The sequence below is a fragment of the Corvus cornix genome, chromosome 9, assembly GCF_000738735.6.
Source record: "Corvus cornix cornix isolate S_Up_H32 chromosome 9, ASM73873v5, whole genome shotgun sequence".
Lineage (NCBI taxonomy): Eukaryota > Metazoa > Chordata > Aves > Passeriformes > Corvidae > Corvus > Corvus cornix.
Genome location: NC_046339.1, coordinates 13,769,702 through 13,785,376, shown reverse-complemented (window position 1 = coordinate 13,785,376; position 15,675 = coordinate 13,769,702). Strand labels below are relative to the sequence as shown.

General features: G+C 42.2%; 1 protein-coding gene across 1 annotated transcript in view; it reads right to left on the bottom strand.

Moving 5' to 3' along the window:
• The window catches only part of PLOD2 (procollagen-lysine,2-oxoglutarate 5-dioxygenase 2), a 48,796-nt gene extending 45,974 nt beyond the window's left edge, over positions 1 to 2,822 (bottom strand). The window contains exon 1 of the mRNA XM_039556667.1: positions 2,569 to 2,822. The gene's annotated coding sequence lies outside the window, so the exon portion shown is untranslated. The remainder of the gene's footprint in view (positions 1 to 2,568) is intronic.
• Positions 2,823 to 15,675: the final 12,853 nt, after the last annotated feature.

Genomic DNA, 15,675 nt, shown 5'->3' with positions numbered 1-15,675 from the left:
ACCCCTCCCACTTTGGGAGCACACACAGACAGCAACAAACCATGGAGCCCACCTCAAACCCCGCCCCACTGCCACCATTACAAGCTGGGCCCAAATGCCTCAGCATGGCTCTGGCCAAGTCCCCACTGCCACTCTGGGGAACAGACTCAAAGGCTGCAAAGTCATTTCCCATGCAAACAGCTGATTGATAAAACATCCTAGGTGAGAACATCATTTACATCTGCTGCCAAGAGAGTGCTGGCTTCTCATACAATGACAAAAGTTGTTTCCACTGACTTTCTGTGTGTCACAATAAGCAATCTGCAAGCAGCAAGCATGGTGCAATGGAAATATTTCAGCACCGATGTTTTAACACAGAAACTTTTGCATCTTCATCACACAGAAGCCAGTGTTCCCGAGCTCAACAGTGCTCTTCTCTGTGATTGCCTAAAACATAAACCTGCGGCCAGGGAAGGAGCGCAGAGAGATTTCTGCAAACACAGTTTGCCACAGAGCCACACTGATTGCTCCCTGTAACCAGTGCTGAGCAACAGGCAGCTCTCCTGCAATTCTTTTTCCAAGCCTTTCTGAGTAAAGTCTTATCGAGAAATAAAGATGCAGCTTGGCAGTTGGTTCCAGACAGTCTTGTTAGAGCTTTTGTCTCAAGAAAGCAACGCTAATGGACTGCACTAAAAACTGACATGTAAATTGTGCCTTCACCTGCTGTTTTACACCGAATTGCACAAAGGATCAGGAGACTAGAAATTACAGAACAGATTTCTAGAAACAGAGGCACCATAAGGTCTGCCCTTCGTCAAGTAATACAACGCACACTCGGGGAAAACATTTAAGGGTTAAAACTGGAATAAAAACAAGTAACACAGCAGGCAGTGTCTGAGGTCAAGAAACTACTCAGAGTGGTTTCAGCAGAGATTTCTACAACTCAGGCTACTCATGTCTAAATTAAAAACAATTAAGGTCCTCCTGCATTAACATCTATATATCAACTTTTCAGTGTTCTTTTACACTGAAATTTGTGTAGCATCATTTTTATTATTGATATAGACAGAGCAGTCTATTTTTGGGTTGCTGAATCATACAGTGCTGTCTGGAATAGGGACTCTGCTTTGCACACATTTGAAAAGCAGCAGGATTAAATAAAAATCCTTACCATGCCAGCTATTAGTTTACACCAGTCTGAGAGCCCACACTTCAAGAGCACAGTTTAAAAAAACCCATTATTTGAATAGATAGGTTTGAGAGAATAACTGTTTGCCATAACTGATTTCCAACAAAGTCTGACTTACAACCTCGCTGCCCTGAAAACAGGGAGAGGAGCTCAACTTTTTGCTCAAACCTGTCCCCGGGGGGTGCATTCCGACAGGCAGCAAAGGCTGAGGGGTAACGCTCACCCCCTCCAACACACAGCAACCACACCACAGCCTTCAGAGGAATCCTCTGAATGACCAAAAGTAGCAAAGTATTAAGAAAACTGGAAACTAGATGTTCATTGAGAGGACTCTGGTATTCTCCAACACAACTTTTTTTAGATTAACTTTTTACACTACTTATCAACTAAATCAGTAGTTTTCATATCAAAGTTAGAACTTGCTGACAAAACTTGCTTCTCAAATAAAGAAGCCTCCTTGTTCACCCCAGAAGGAATTAAGCTAGATATTAAAAATAACTTGATTATACTCTTGAGAAAACAAGCCAAGAAATGAAACTATTTTGGATTTCATGTGGTAATAACGTAGTGGAATGAAATACCTTTGTATGCCTAGAATAAAAATCAGAAGTACAGACTCTAAACAGTATTAGAGCAAAAAATATGTTTTGGCATATTGTCGGACATACATGTGCTTGGACACCTGTATCTGAGGGAATTTCCTGTACACATTTCTTTATTTTACGTGCTGAAGATAAAATTTCTTTGCACCTCCCGGCTCCTTGAAGCAAAAGCTACTCGAGAACATGAGTGAAAGGCAGGGAAGGCTCTGCGGGGCTGGAAGGGGCACTGGAGTCTCCAGCTGAATTTTGCACGAAGTAGGAAACCTCATCAGCAGTTGCTCAAGTTCAGAGAAGCAGTGACTGATGCTATTGCTTTTCGCAGCACTGGAAAAATGTGTTCATCAACACCTTGTCTCGAGGAGACGGACGAAAAAGGGGGGAGAGCGGGCAACAAGAAAGTTTAGGAGGCTCAATTCCCCTTAAGGAATCCTTTTTCTTTTTTCTTTTTTTGTTCCCTCGCTTAAGTGGAATTAGGCATCTATGAACTCCTGGTCGGGTTACGACACTTTCAGCTGCGCGGTTCGTCTGGGGAGCGCTGCCCCGGCCCCTTCCCCCAGCGCCGAGCCACTCCGCGTTACAGTGCGGGGCAGGGACGGGCCGGTGGGAAATAAATAAATAACCCGGCAAAGCGGCGGGTCCCAGCGCTCCCTTCCCGGCGGATGTTGCCGAGCCGGCAGGCACACAGCGACCGATGCGCCCGGCCAGCAGCGCATCCCCGCCGCCCGCACACACCTCCCGCCGGGCGCGGCCACCGCATCCCACCCCCGCACCGCGCCCCCAAGCCCGCACCGCGCTCACCTGCGGGGCCGGGACGCCGCTCCGCCGCCGCCGGCAGCGCCAGGGCCAGCAGCGACAGCAGCAGCCGCGGCCACCGGGCGTCCGCTCCACGCCATCTTCGCCCTCCGCACCCGCCGGGCCTGCCCGCGCCACCGGCCCCCGACAGCGGGGAAAAGGGGCGGGCGTGGAAACCAGAGGGGAGAAAGCGCCTGGGGACCGCGGCGGCCAGACACCGCTCCTCCTCCGCGGCGGGAGCAAGCCACGAGCACTCCCCCCGCGCCGGGCTTTATATGGCGGTGGGCGGGCCGGCGCAGCGAGGGCACCGGCGGCGCAACAGGAGCCGCTGCCGGCGCACGGAGCCGCTGCCGCCGGGGAGGGGCGAGCGGGCCAAGCCCCGCCTCGGCCCCCGCCGCCGCTGGGTGCGGCGCTGCACAGGCGCGGCCGTTGGGGACGGGGCCGCGGGGACGGGGCCGGGGGGACGGGCGCGGGGACGGGGCCGCGGGGACGGGCCCGGGACGGGCCGCGGGGACGGGCGCTGCCGGGGGATCGGCTCGGCCAGCCGAGTGCGGGGCCGGCCTCCGTGTGTGCTGTGCAAGCAGTTACACTCGCCTGCCCCGCCAGACACACTTGCTCGGTGCTTTCATTGGCCGTTATGTCCCGAAAATGTGATTTTGTCCGGGAGATCGTGAGCACCTGAAGCCGCTACGCCGTGAACCAATAGAAACGATGCGACCTTTCCGCCTGTATGCCCTGATGGAATCGGGACCGCACTGCCCATCCACTCTGCTTGAGAAGGACATGTCTGTCAAACACTCCATCACCTCAGCATTCAGCTAACTCAGTTCATTTGTCTAATCAAAACACACAAGACTACACTTTTAACATTAAAGAATAGCCAAAAAAATCACTGAAGCCAAGCATGGTGATGATAAAGGAGGTGCAGTGGCCCACCTCCACTCTTTTTCTTGTTGTGATACAAAGTATATTAAAAAAAAATACCATAAATGTTTAAAAGTGACATAAAATTACAAAAGCAGATGTGAACCTCTTGGAATCAGTGTAGATTTACACCTTGGAAATATTATTTGAAGACTAAAGACATAATCCAAGACAAAATTTAGCGGTGAAAGTAAGATTCATGTATTTGAGTTCCACATATATAACCATCAAATAGACACCTCATTTTTTATCCTAAATGTCTCTATAGGCTTAACAGATGTTCTTTTTTGGAGCTATAAAGAACAGGAAAAAAGGGGGAAAGGAAGGGAAAACTTGACCTGGGCTACTACAGCTCTAAGAATTGTGTGCTGTTCTTTGGAACCCAGGGCAGAAATCAGAGCCTGCATTATGCTCCCAGATGCTTTTATGGTTAATTGGGAGAGCTCATTTTTTCTGGATCAGACTGCACAGACAGGAGGGATGGAGAGGAAACCAAATCAAAAGACTGGGTCCATGGTCTGACGGAGCTCCTGCAGCATAGAGGCCCACAAAAGCAGTAGTTGGGAACTAAAAATGAAATCATGCAATTGATGGAGAAACAAAAAAAGATCCTTCAGTTCTTGGGCAATTACTCATTATGTACTTTTTCCTCCCACCTCTCCCAGGCATGCAGAGATTCACCAGAGAACAAATATGTTTTGAATGCAGACAGTATGACCACATTAAGGCACACATCCATGAGCAGCCTCTGCTCACTCCTCCAAGAACAAGCACTACTTCTGCTGATCACCTCACCACATTAGCTGAAAGCGAGCAATGCCATGGCTGGGATGATCCTGCAAGTACATCCATCTTTGGGTTTGTTTTTTTAATAAACAAGTTCGAGAAATTTGGCTTATGGAAAACAAAGATGGAAAAAATAGTTAATATATCACAGCTGTACTTTTAAGGTAGAAAACAGTTTGAACGAGCATTTCAAAAGAAGTCCTCAACAGGTCAAACCTCACCTCAGATCCAGAACAGCTTAATGGTAACACTTGTACTGGGAGATAGAAAGTGTAATTGCAAAGGTGGGAAAAAAACCTCAACCTCATTGAGAATAAATCACAAAAGACATGTAGAACACACTCTGTACCATCAACCCTGAAAGAAATTACAGACTTCTTCAATAAAGTCTGAGAGGAAAAAAACAGGACCATTGGGTATAATTTCAGAATACCATGGAGATGATGTCATGGCTGCCAGGGATGGAACAGGAATCAGACAAACTTCAGCCCTGAGAACTGAGAGTAAAATCAGTGACTGTCACGTACATACCCAGAACTTTGAGAAATCACAATCATAAGCAGCTACTTTCACCAGAGAAAATACACAGGTCCTGAAACCGCACTGTTGGGTGGAAACCAATGGGCATAAAGAGGAGAGAGCATCCAAGAGGAATCCTAAGAGGCATTTTATTATCAAAATTTACCAGAAAACAGAAGCAGGGAAGAATGAAAAGAATTGGTGAAAGAACTCTGTAAATATGCAACAGTGAAAGAAAAGGAAATAGCTGGCAAAGACAGATTTCTAAAGCAGGAGGAAAACAGGTTGAGAGAACTGTGATATAAACACAGCTCATACCTGTAAGCGCAAGCTTGGACTAGAAATTTATGCATTTACTTGTCATTTTCCATGGTCTCTTGAAGGCTAATTTCAATTTTAGGCTGTTCTTGGAAAATGCAAGCTTTGTCCCCAGAGAAAAAACAGAGCTGAAAGCTACCCAAAACACTGTTTTCAAAGTGACAGATGTGCTCAAGACATCTCTTACCCCCAGAGGCTTAACTCGGACATTGGCTGCTGGAAAGGAAAATGATTGTGAAACTCCAGAACTGAGCTGCACCAGCTGTGCAGTGCCCAGGGGCTCTGTCTTGCCCTGCCCTCACAGACTCTTGGGTTAGAAATGCTGCTTTTGTGTAAAAATACCAACTTCAAGGCTTGAACTGGCAGATGGTTCTTAGCAGGGTCTTCAGCTCTCCTGATGCTTTTGCAAGCTGCTTCAGTCCTGTATTACTGTTACAGTATCTGCAACACTTAGATATCTGACCTCCTAAGCTGAAACTTACCCTCAAACCAAAATAATTTTAAAGAATAACATAGGTAGTATGTAATGAAATGTCCAAGCATGCCTGTTATGCTACAGAGGTTAACTCCTGAAGCAATTTCTACAGATGTCCCAAGAAACAGGCTCACATTCTTGTTACTGTCACTATTTGTTCCTTTGACTTTTGACTTTAATTAGCCTTTTTCCCTTTCTTCTGCAACAAGACAATTTCTTCATAAGAAGTGAATCAGTTTTGTTAAATAGGCATGGAGGATGGCAGAGAGTTTTAGCGGTGAGGCTTTGAATGTGGGAGCCCAAGGAGTTTTTTTGTCCTAAAACTACTGCACTAGTGAGGAGAACAAGAATGGGAGCAACTGCAAGCAGTCCTCACTTCCAAAAGTAACTGTGAAAAGTGATTTTCTAACCTCATACTCAGTTACCAATTTTTTTTTTTTCAGACCCTGTGCATTTTCAACAGCACAGCAATAATATCTCAAATTCAGCTGGCAAGTATTTGAGCAAAATTCTACAAGACCTCTGCAGAAGACAACAGCTTCCTGAATTGTTTCTAATCTTGATTCCTTCAGTAGCCCTTCCTAGGTATTTAGAGAGTTCTTTTATGGTCTCAGTAACCATCTGTATCTGCCCATCTGTACCTCCTTTTCCGTTGTCTATAGGGAATTATCATGGGGTTAGAAACCCATCTTCCCCAAACCACCACCAATTTTATATTTCAAAGTGCATGTAGCTGATGCCACATGGAATGGAAACAAAGATAGTTTATTGCAGTACCAGCCCACCACTGCAGTCAAAGGGAGGGAGGTCCTGTCACAGAAAGTCTTCTAAACCACAGAAAGTTCTTATAAGACCTTTTTCACACCTTCTAACTACTTTTCATCTCACTGTCCTTAAAAAAAACCAGTCTGTGTAGTTGCTGTGCTTTTCGTCTCCTTGAACTCATCTCACCTTGCATCTAGGCCTCAAAAGCCATTCTTTTATTCTGAAGCCCCACTAGAATATCTTTTCCACAAATGCTAAAATGGAGAAATGTTGGCCACATGAACTTCCTTCCCTAACCTTGTAACACTGAAATTATTCATTATACAGTAATTAAAACAAAAGAAAAATAACAAGATTGGTCTGTGGAAAGCCACAGACAGAGGAGATTTTCAAAAATTCCCCAGCAGCAATATTCCAAGAATAAAATGAAATTATCATGCAAGGATCCCAAGTCCCTTAACTCAATAAAGATCATAGTTTTCTAACAGATGATAAAGTTTTGTCTGGGCAAAATCAGATATTCCCCATGTATTTTCAATAGCAGCAGTCATTAGTTATTTGTTATAATGAAAAAATTGACTCCTCTCCTATTCTAGCTTTTCCTCTCAAATGTCTTTCTTGTTGCATAAATTTTGTTCTCCCTTTGTGTTACAGCTGTGATTTCACTTCCTGGGTCAAGTGGGTATGAACTATAAAATTAAATAAAAGGTTTGGGGTTTTTTTCTTATATCATGGATCTAATTTATTAATCAAAGTAGTTACATGAGCTAATTTTTGAGAATAGATTAATAAAAGACCTTTGAGATAGTAAGTCATACCAATTTTTCTAGTTAAATGATTTACCTTGTGTAATTTCTAAAAAGAAAATACTAGTTTTGAAGTGTAAATTCAACACATGTCAGTATTTTACATGAGTCAGGGGTAGCTGAAAATAGATGTTTGCTATTATAGAATAGAATTAGTGTATCATAATACTAATAGGAATTGACATTCCAAATTAATAAAAACTTTAAAATACCTTGTCAGTCAAAGGAAAAAAACCTTCTTCAGATATATTTAGTTTAGATGCCTGATGTTGTTTAAATTTGACCACAAGCCAATGAAACACTAGCATTAAACTAGAATTAATTTTTCTTCTTTTTCACGAAAACATTAGTATGGATGTGAAAGTCCATCTGGCAATAATATGGCATTTAAATGTGCATCACATTGTCTGACTTAGCATGTGTGTGCAAGCCTGTAATAAGGCCTCTTAAGTACTTCAACCCTAATAAGAACTCTTCCATAGACAATTTATTTCCACAGAATCAGGCTAAATGGCACTGGAATTCTAGCCTTGCTCTCCGAAAATAGTTTCTCTTCGGTTGCCTCCCTCTAATTTATCCTCAGCTTCAATCAGAACGTTTCTTTGAGCTGCTGCCACAGTGTTGTTTTATGGGTGTTATCCAGCCATGGCCAAGAGGTGCTGAGTGCTCCTCAGGGATGCTGAGCCCCTGCTGATTTCCATGGATGCTCAGCACCTTTCTCTGTGGAGCACTGGGGGAACCTTTTGGGCTACAGCCATGGTTTCTTTCCCAAACCACCCAATCAGAAATTACTTCTTTTCATTCACTCATTTATAATTATAGCTATAAACAGCCCACATGAGCAAAAGATTAATAGGGCTAGCAAGTATTTCCAGGGTATAATCGGCTGTCATCCCATAATTACTCAAAAAGATTGAATGAGTAGCTTTGAAATTACAAGGAGAGTTGCATTATTTTACTGAGATGGCAGCAGCAAAACATGAATACCCATGAAAAGCCGTGCTAAGCTTTTGTCTGTGGTCCATCCTTTAGGATTTAGGACACAGTTGCTCCAGCCTCAAGGGCCTATCCTGTGCTACAGAGGTCAGTGAGCACCGTAAGAGTATTAATCCTGCTGACCTGGCCTTAAACCAGATGTGTTAGACCTCTGTTCCTGCTTCTGGTGGACACAAAGGTCTGATCCTCATTTTTCATTTCCACTACATTCATTTTTACATGATTTATATAGGCAAAGAAACTGAGAATTAAATCCTGAAGGGTAATCCCCGCTGATCACAGTTGATCTTGTAAAGATTTCACTCCCATCACCCAATAAACTATAAAATGCTTCCCAGAGCCTCAAATGAGAGGTGTTGAAATGCACAATTAATCAACATGACTAAAATGTTGCTTTTGTTATAGTTTGGGGATGCAGGAAAGAATATAATAGAAAAGGAAGCAAAATTCAAGAAAACTGGCAAAAAGAAAAAAGATAATTTTAAACATTTGCTGTGCGGGATTAATAGAAACTAGTAGAAAAATGCCTTTAAGAAATTTTCTGGAGCTGGGAATCAGTTGGAGTTTTGCATCTGTCAAAAACCCATCATTGTAAAAGTGTTCCTCTGAAGTAAGCCTGTGGTATCAAGCAGGCTGAAGGGTGTCACATGTGTGAGACCAATAGGGGAGGAGAGCTCACAATGTATTTTACAATAGTTCCCCTAAAGCCAACTATTTTTGTGATTTCAGAAGACCAGAGGAGAGTTCTAGAGTAGCAACTTGGGAAAACCGCTGGAGAAGAGAAGCATGTCCCACAAGTATTCCCATATGGGAAGACATCAGATTTCACACCCTCTGTTACTGAAATGGTTTTGGTCAAAATTTCTTTTCCTTCCCCTGCTCTGGGAGTTTTATGTCTGTTCTGTCTATCCACAATGATCTCATTCTCTCCAGCTGACTTGTTTAAGGTAAATAGAAACTGCTGTCCTAATTTTGACAGGTAGGTTTTTATAGTAATTTAGTTTGATTTATAACAAAATTGCCATTAAATTAATCTTATTCCTACTTCCTGTATGATCTAAATGAGGAATCCCAGATGGCCCCAAAACAGCTTCTGGCAGCATTTCTGGAACACTGGATTCAAGAGAGAAAAGAAAGGAGATGGTCTGGCCATAATTTTGCTGCTGCAAAGTCCCCTTGCACAGAGCCCTTCAGGTCCCACTTTTCAGCCAGCAGTGTGCAAAAGAGCAGCCCCAGGAAAGGTGAGGGAAAGCTAAGAACCACGGATTTTTCTTAATTTAGAGGTTGGTCAAAATTTTATATGGCTTTTCAATACCCAACTATTTTGCCTCTTGACAAAAAAACCTTTTACAGGGAAAAAAGGTTGCAGCCAATAAAAACAAGGAGAGTAAAAATAGCATATTTAAGTAAGCAGTTAAATACAGTTACCAGGAAAGCTGAGGTTGTGAGCAGTGTCCCTGGCACAAGCAAGGAAGCAAGAAAATCTCATGACTGAATCAGTAGGGGAGTGTGCTTTCAAACACAGAAACATTTAGAGCTTTACACCTTTGAGGGTTTTTTCCTCATCCTCTTCTCCCATCTTACATTGCGTGTGCACATAGTTTTACTTGGTAAAAGGGGATGTGAAGGGATGTTATGTTCAGATCACTTCTAGAAAACTTTCTCTGCAGAGCAGGCATCACAACTGTTAACCCACACTTGTGTACTCAATCACTTCACTCAGTGGCTGGTAGGGCAAGGGTGAGAGCAAAACAGGGTCAGACCTTTAACACTAAAATGGCCACAAGTTACTGGAAGAAAGAAAAAGTTTTAGGTTGCAGGCTGTGTACTGTGAAAGGGAAATACATCTAGTCTGAATGGCTCTTCTCAACTGCATTTTTTAGTCCAGTGAGCAAAAGCACACATCCTTTTTTTTTTAAGGCTGGGAGCTTGACTGTTCTCAGCTTACACAGAAAGGGGCACGGGGGAAGCAAACTTTGAATAGCAAAAAGCATAGTTTCGATGAATGTTATCCACTCTGTGTTCAAGACAACTCACCTGTCTACTGTTCATGGAAAGACTGGGATAAATTGAGAACTTCCAACAGAACCTCAAGAGAAGTCTTTCCAAAAGATTTTGAAATTTAATTTTTTTTAGCACATCACTCAACAGAAGCCAGGAGGATGGCTACAAATTCAGAGGCTGCAATTTGTGCTCATTTAGTTTGGATGCTCAAGAAGATGAAGTCTCTAACTAAAATAATTCTGATGACTTGTCAAGGTTGGCAAAACCTGACATTGGCAGTACATTTGGTCCTGTAGTCTGGGCTTTAGGAGGGTAGCGTCAGAGGTGATTTGGCTGCTTCACATCCAGATAATCCAAAGCCTTTAGTGTTCAAGGCAACATGCAAATTGATTCTGTATTAGGGATGTGATGGAAAGAGATTTCTTCCTATTCAAAGAAAACTAAACAAACTTACTTTGTATATTGGAAGAAGGCAGCAACATCCCCAAGGCAGAGAGAAAATTGTGATGGATAAATAGCAGGAGTCACAGGTAGCCCTGCAGTGCCCCACCACTCTGAATGGCTGTTCATTAAATTCCAGGCAGAATTAAGAAAGTGGCCAAAATGGCACATAAACTAAACATCACATGCTGATGAGCCTGGGTCCCTGTCTTCTCCTACTTTTCCCTCTTCCTCAGTCTTTCTTCACTCCATCAAGAGGATATGTGTAGGATATAATGCTGTAGCCAAAATCTCTTTTGTAGGGTTTGGAAGATTGAAAATTACAGTACTCAACCTAACAGTATCCTCAGGTAAACTGTGCAGGCAGCCTCTGTTCCAGGATACCTAAAGGAGGAGGGACACTTGGTAGGCACAGAGCACACATCCCCAGGAGGCTCCTACTAAATGGCCAGGAAAAAGCCAAACTGTTGTCCTAGCAAAGAAAAGGGGTAGACAAAAGTTCCCTTTCCTTGTATTCCTGTACCAATGTAAGGCTATACTTGCCTTTGAGACACACATTAACAATGTTCTTTGACATAGCTAGAATGAAATAAGGAAAAACCTATAGCTCCTATATCTAGCTCTGGCAGGCCGCTATCTAGCAGATTATCACTTCTGCAAAACCCTTACATAAAGGAAAGTCTTATTACTGTGGCTGTTTTATTGTGCTTACATTTTGCCTGCTACAATTTAGAATGTAGCTGAAAATATGGCTGCAGAACTCACTGTGGCTCAGCTATAATACTCGCCACACGTAGTGGGAATACTGATTATTACCTAAATTCAGGTTCCTAGAGTGGGATTTGTACATGTGATTCAGGGGAAAAAAAGGTCAGTAATACTACTCTTGTTACTCTGCTTGGAAAAGCTATGTAAACATTTGTGTTGAGCTACTAAATTCTTCCTAACCAGAGATATTTGATATAAATTACAAACAAAAAAATTACCTTTACATCAGTTATTGTCATATTATTTCCCTTTCATGTATCCTCGTTTTCAAGATGCTTCTTGACAGAAGTTTTTCCAAGAAAAAAGTATTTAGTAAGCGTCTTTCCTCAGCAGGAATATTAAGTAATCCTATTAGATTATTATTAATTAGATTTTATTATTGATATCACTTCGGTAAATATGGTATTGTTTGATTTCAGAGAAGGGTCAGACACATTGTGCACAGTATTGTGGTGACAGCCTGCTAAAGCCTACTGAGCACCACCTGGGCTAGCAGGGGGCTAGCAATCTGAATGATGATGCTGAGACTCTTATTAAATATTTACTGAGCCATCAGGACTCCTCAAATCACTATATAAAGCTATTGTGAGGTATTATTATTGCCACAGGCTATTCATATTACACAGTTTAAAGGATCACCCACCGAGAGTTAGTAGTGACAACCTCCCCAGCTTTCCAGTCTAAAGAATAGAAATCATTTGCTTCCAAAACAAAATATAAACTTTAAATTGGATCCTGCTCAAATTAGCTACCAAAGCCAGAGAGAACACTATGACACATTTCCAAAGACTAACAAAGACAATATAAAGGCAGAAAACAAATCCTCTCTAAATCACAGATATTTAAGAAAATTCATACACTGCTAAAGTCAGGCTTCTGCAAAATCTCAGTGGCAGCCTCTTTCTGTTCTTGATATCTCATGTGTCTTTTTCCAAATCACTATCAGAGAGAATGAAGATTCTTGTTGTTTTAGTAAGAGCAGGCCATTTAATCCTGCTTTTCATATCTTCCTTCTGCTGTTCATGAGCAGCCCATATTGCTGTTTATCAATATACATTTGGTCTGCTGAGTTATAACAAACAATTCTCTAGTCCTCAAACATAATTCTAGCTTTTTATTCCCCCTGTGCTCTAGGACTGTAATTGAGACAGCTGATGATGTTGCTGAATATAAACTTCCATAAACAGACGCTGTGAATTGGAACTCAACTGCACGTAGGCCATCCACACACTTTTTCCACTCTGACTCTTTCTCCCTGCATCTGGTTGGGGAAGATGTTTTGGCTGTGTCTCCACTGTAGCTTATTCCACGTCACACCAATGACCGAGTGGAGTGAGGAGAAAGCTTCTGGTTAAATGTCCATGGTTTTCAGTAAGCACACCAAGAGTCTCAGCTGAGATGCACTCTTTTTCTCTTCTGAAAGGCATCAGCACTCTCCAGTTGACCTTCAAAGCCTTGGAGCTCTGTTTGTGGAGCCTGTCCTCTTCACCTCTTCAAAGACAGGGAACCTACTGCAGCAATCAAAACTTTACTGGTTGTGTTTGCTTTTCATATGGTGCAGACAGAGGATATCAGGCAGGAATTTGCTTTACAATCAGTGTTTATATCATTTACTCTTGTTCTTTTCATCCCAGAGAAAGCCTAACCTTTTTCCCATGGAATTTCTGTTAAGTGAGTCACAGAAGTCAACTGCTGCCCAGGCACTCACAGGAAAGAAGGATTTACATTTTATGTGTGTTTTTAGGAACACTCTCCTGTCACACCATTCATCTCCATGACTAAATTAGGTCATTCTTTTGCTTTTTCCCTCTTTGTATTGTAGAGGAAAACAGACGTGATTTATCAGTCTGTCATTATGGAGGAGGCTTTGTTCTGAATTTGTCCATTCACTTCTAACTCCATGCAAACTTCAGCCTGTGATTCCCATCATTTTGGGGCTCCATAACCAGAGAGCATGACTGGGCAAAGACTTTGATACTTTGGTGATTAAATATTTATAAAACACCTAATTTAGATGGTGGGTGGATGACAGCAAGGAAGCAACACTTCTCTGTGACTTGGTTGCACCATAGCCCACTGGAAAATATTTGGCAGTAAGCAAGGATTTGGAAAGCAGGTACGAGCAAATACGCTTTGCTTCTCCATGTGTGCTGTGCCTGAGGTGCCTGTTCATGACAGGTTCCTGGGGAACAGTAGATGTCACTGTCCATGGGACCTACAGCCCCTCTGCACAACACCCAGGTCCCCCTGTGCTGCCCCGGTCGTGCCCTATAGCAGTGCTATAGGGGACCCTGTGCCTTTCCAGTGGTGATAGAGGAACAGAGTACAACTCTTAAGGAGATGATTCCTGTGAACACTTTCCAGACTTCTACAGATTTTAAATTTATAGAATAAATTCTTCATCTTGCACCAAAACTCATTTGGGAGTTACATATATAAACTTTTAAACCAAAGTAATCTTTTGCACCTGTAATCTGCTCTGTTATTAGCATGGAAGTGATAGGAGTTGGAAGAAACTCAATTATTGCTCCATAGTCACAGAAATTTCCAACAAACATGGCACTGTCTAACTAAATCTAATATAATCATTAATTCAAGTATCATTATTTAGAAAATTACATCATCTATAAAAACTTCAAACACAAAATCACTAGATTAACAGGAGCACCTTCATTGTTCTACCTGGCTGCTTTTTTTTTTTTTCTTTTGGGAGAAAAAAATTATAGTTCTTATATTTTAATATGAGAAGGGACACTTGATCAGGTGTTCTAACCAGAATGTCACTTGTCGCTGATTTCTCTCACATACACTCATATTACAGCCAAAAAAGAACATGTGTTAGATTAAAACATTTTGGTCCTCAGCAGAGTAAACTGTCGATGCCATGCTGACAGCCTGTTAACAGCCATCAGCTATTAGTAGAATTGCTGTGGGAGTTTGTAGGAAGGCATTTGCAAATGCTTTATCAATACAGATTTACCTCAGCATCAAAAGGACAGACAGCACCACTTGTTGCAGCCTGGGTGGAAATGCCTTATTCTTCCTCCTAGCTGAAAAAAAAGCACCTGAATCATTATGAATTACAGGGAGACAGCTCAGGAGCTATCTGGGGTGGAAGGCAGCAGTCTCAGGGAAGGAATGAAGCTTCAGGAATTGCAACAGTTTTCCAATTTTTACCTGTAATGAGGCAGCACACCTCCAAGGAAAGCTTTCATCATGCTCTTTTTCCAGTCACTCCAGACTGCAGCTTGATTATGCTGAGATTTCAAGCTCTGATATTTTTAACATCCTTCTCTTGCTTTTTCCCTTTGTCAGCAGGTATATTTACATTTTTAAAGAGTCAAATTCTAATAATAAATGTAGATTAGTGAAAAATCCCCCAGTCTGTACCTAGATAGAAATACTGCTATGGCTGGATCTGAGCTGGGATGCAGAGATTTGTCAGGGGTGTTAGGTGCCCTCTGGACCAGGTAGCTCATCGCCTTTGACTTTGCCCAGTTTGGCTCAAAGGATTTTGAAGTCAAACATGTTTTGTAGATGTTTCTGAAAAGATAAAAACTTCACTTGTGCATGCTTCTGCCTGCAAATTTGGTTAGAGTTTATCTGATAGTGAGAGCTTTTGCTAAATTTCACCACATAATTACTGAAGTGCAAATCCCCAGGAAACACAATTTGCTGTAAAGATTTCATATTTTCAGCTTAAGAGGCACTGATTAGTTGGTATTTTACTCTGGCATCACATCGCAGTAGCTTCCTTAGAGCATGCATAACCACTGATTTTTTTAATTTATTTTTCTTTCCTTTTCACTAATATGCAATTTTGCACAAATATTTCCTTCAGCTAGGCATATTGCTAAAAAGTTGAACACCATAAATGGAGCACAAACAATGTACAAAAATTCAGTTGATTTATTCAATAGATTTTGCCTTCCTCTGTCTTGCTCTCTTCTCTACCACTACCACATTAACTAATTCTCTGGTCCTTTTTTCCCCCTTCTTTTTTATTTTTTTCCTGTGTTCTGCAACACATAGGTAAGTTCTTGTTCATTTCAATGGCTGGCTTTCATTCTTGGTGCATTTCAATATTAGCTTACCACCTCTAATAGCCCTCCCAAAGTTTGTTCAGTGGAAAGGACAGGGCACAGTGAGCCCTTGTCTGTGTTGAACAACTTTGCTTGTATTTCTTTTCTGTCCCAATCTGGCACCAACCAGAATACAGGCATAAACAGTGTCGGCAAGCTCAGCCTCAATCTGCTGAAAGACCTGTATTTTCCACGAGCCACAAATTCTGCTCTCAGGAAAAGGAGACAA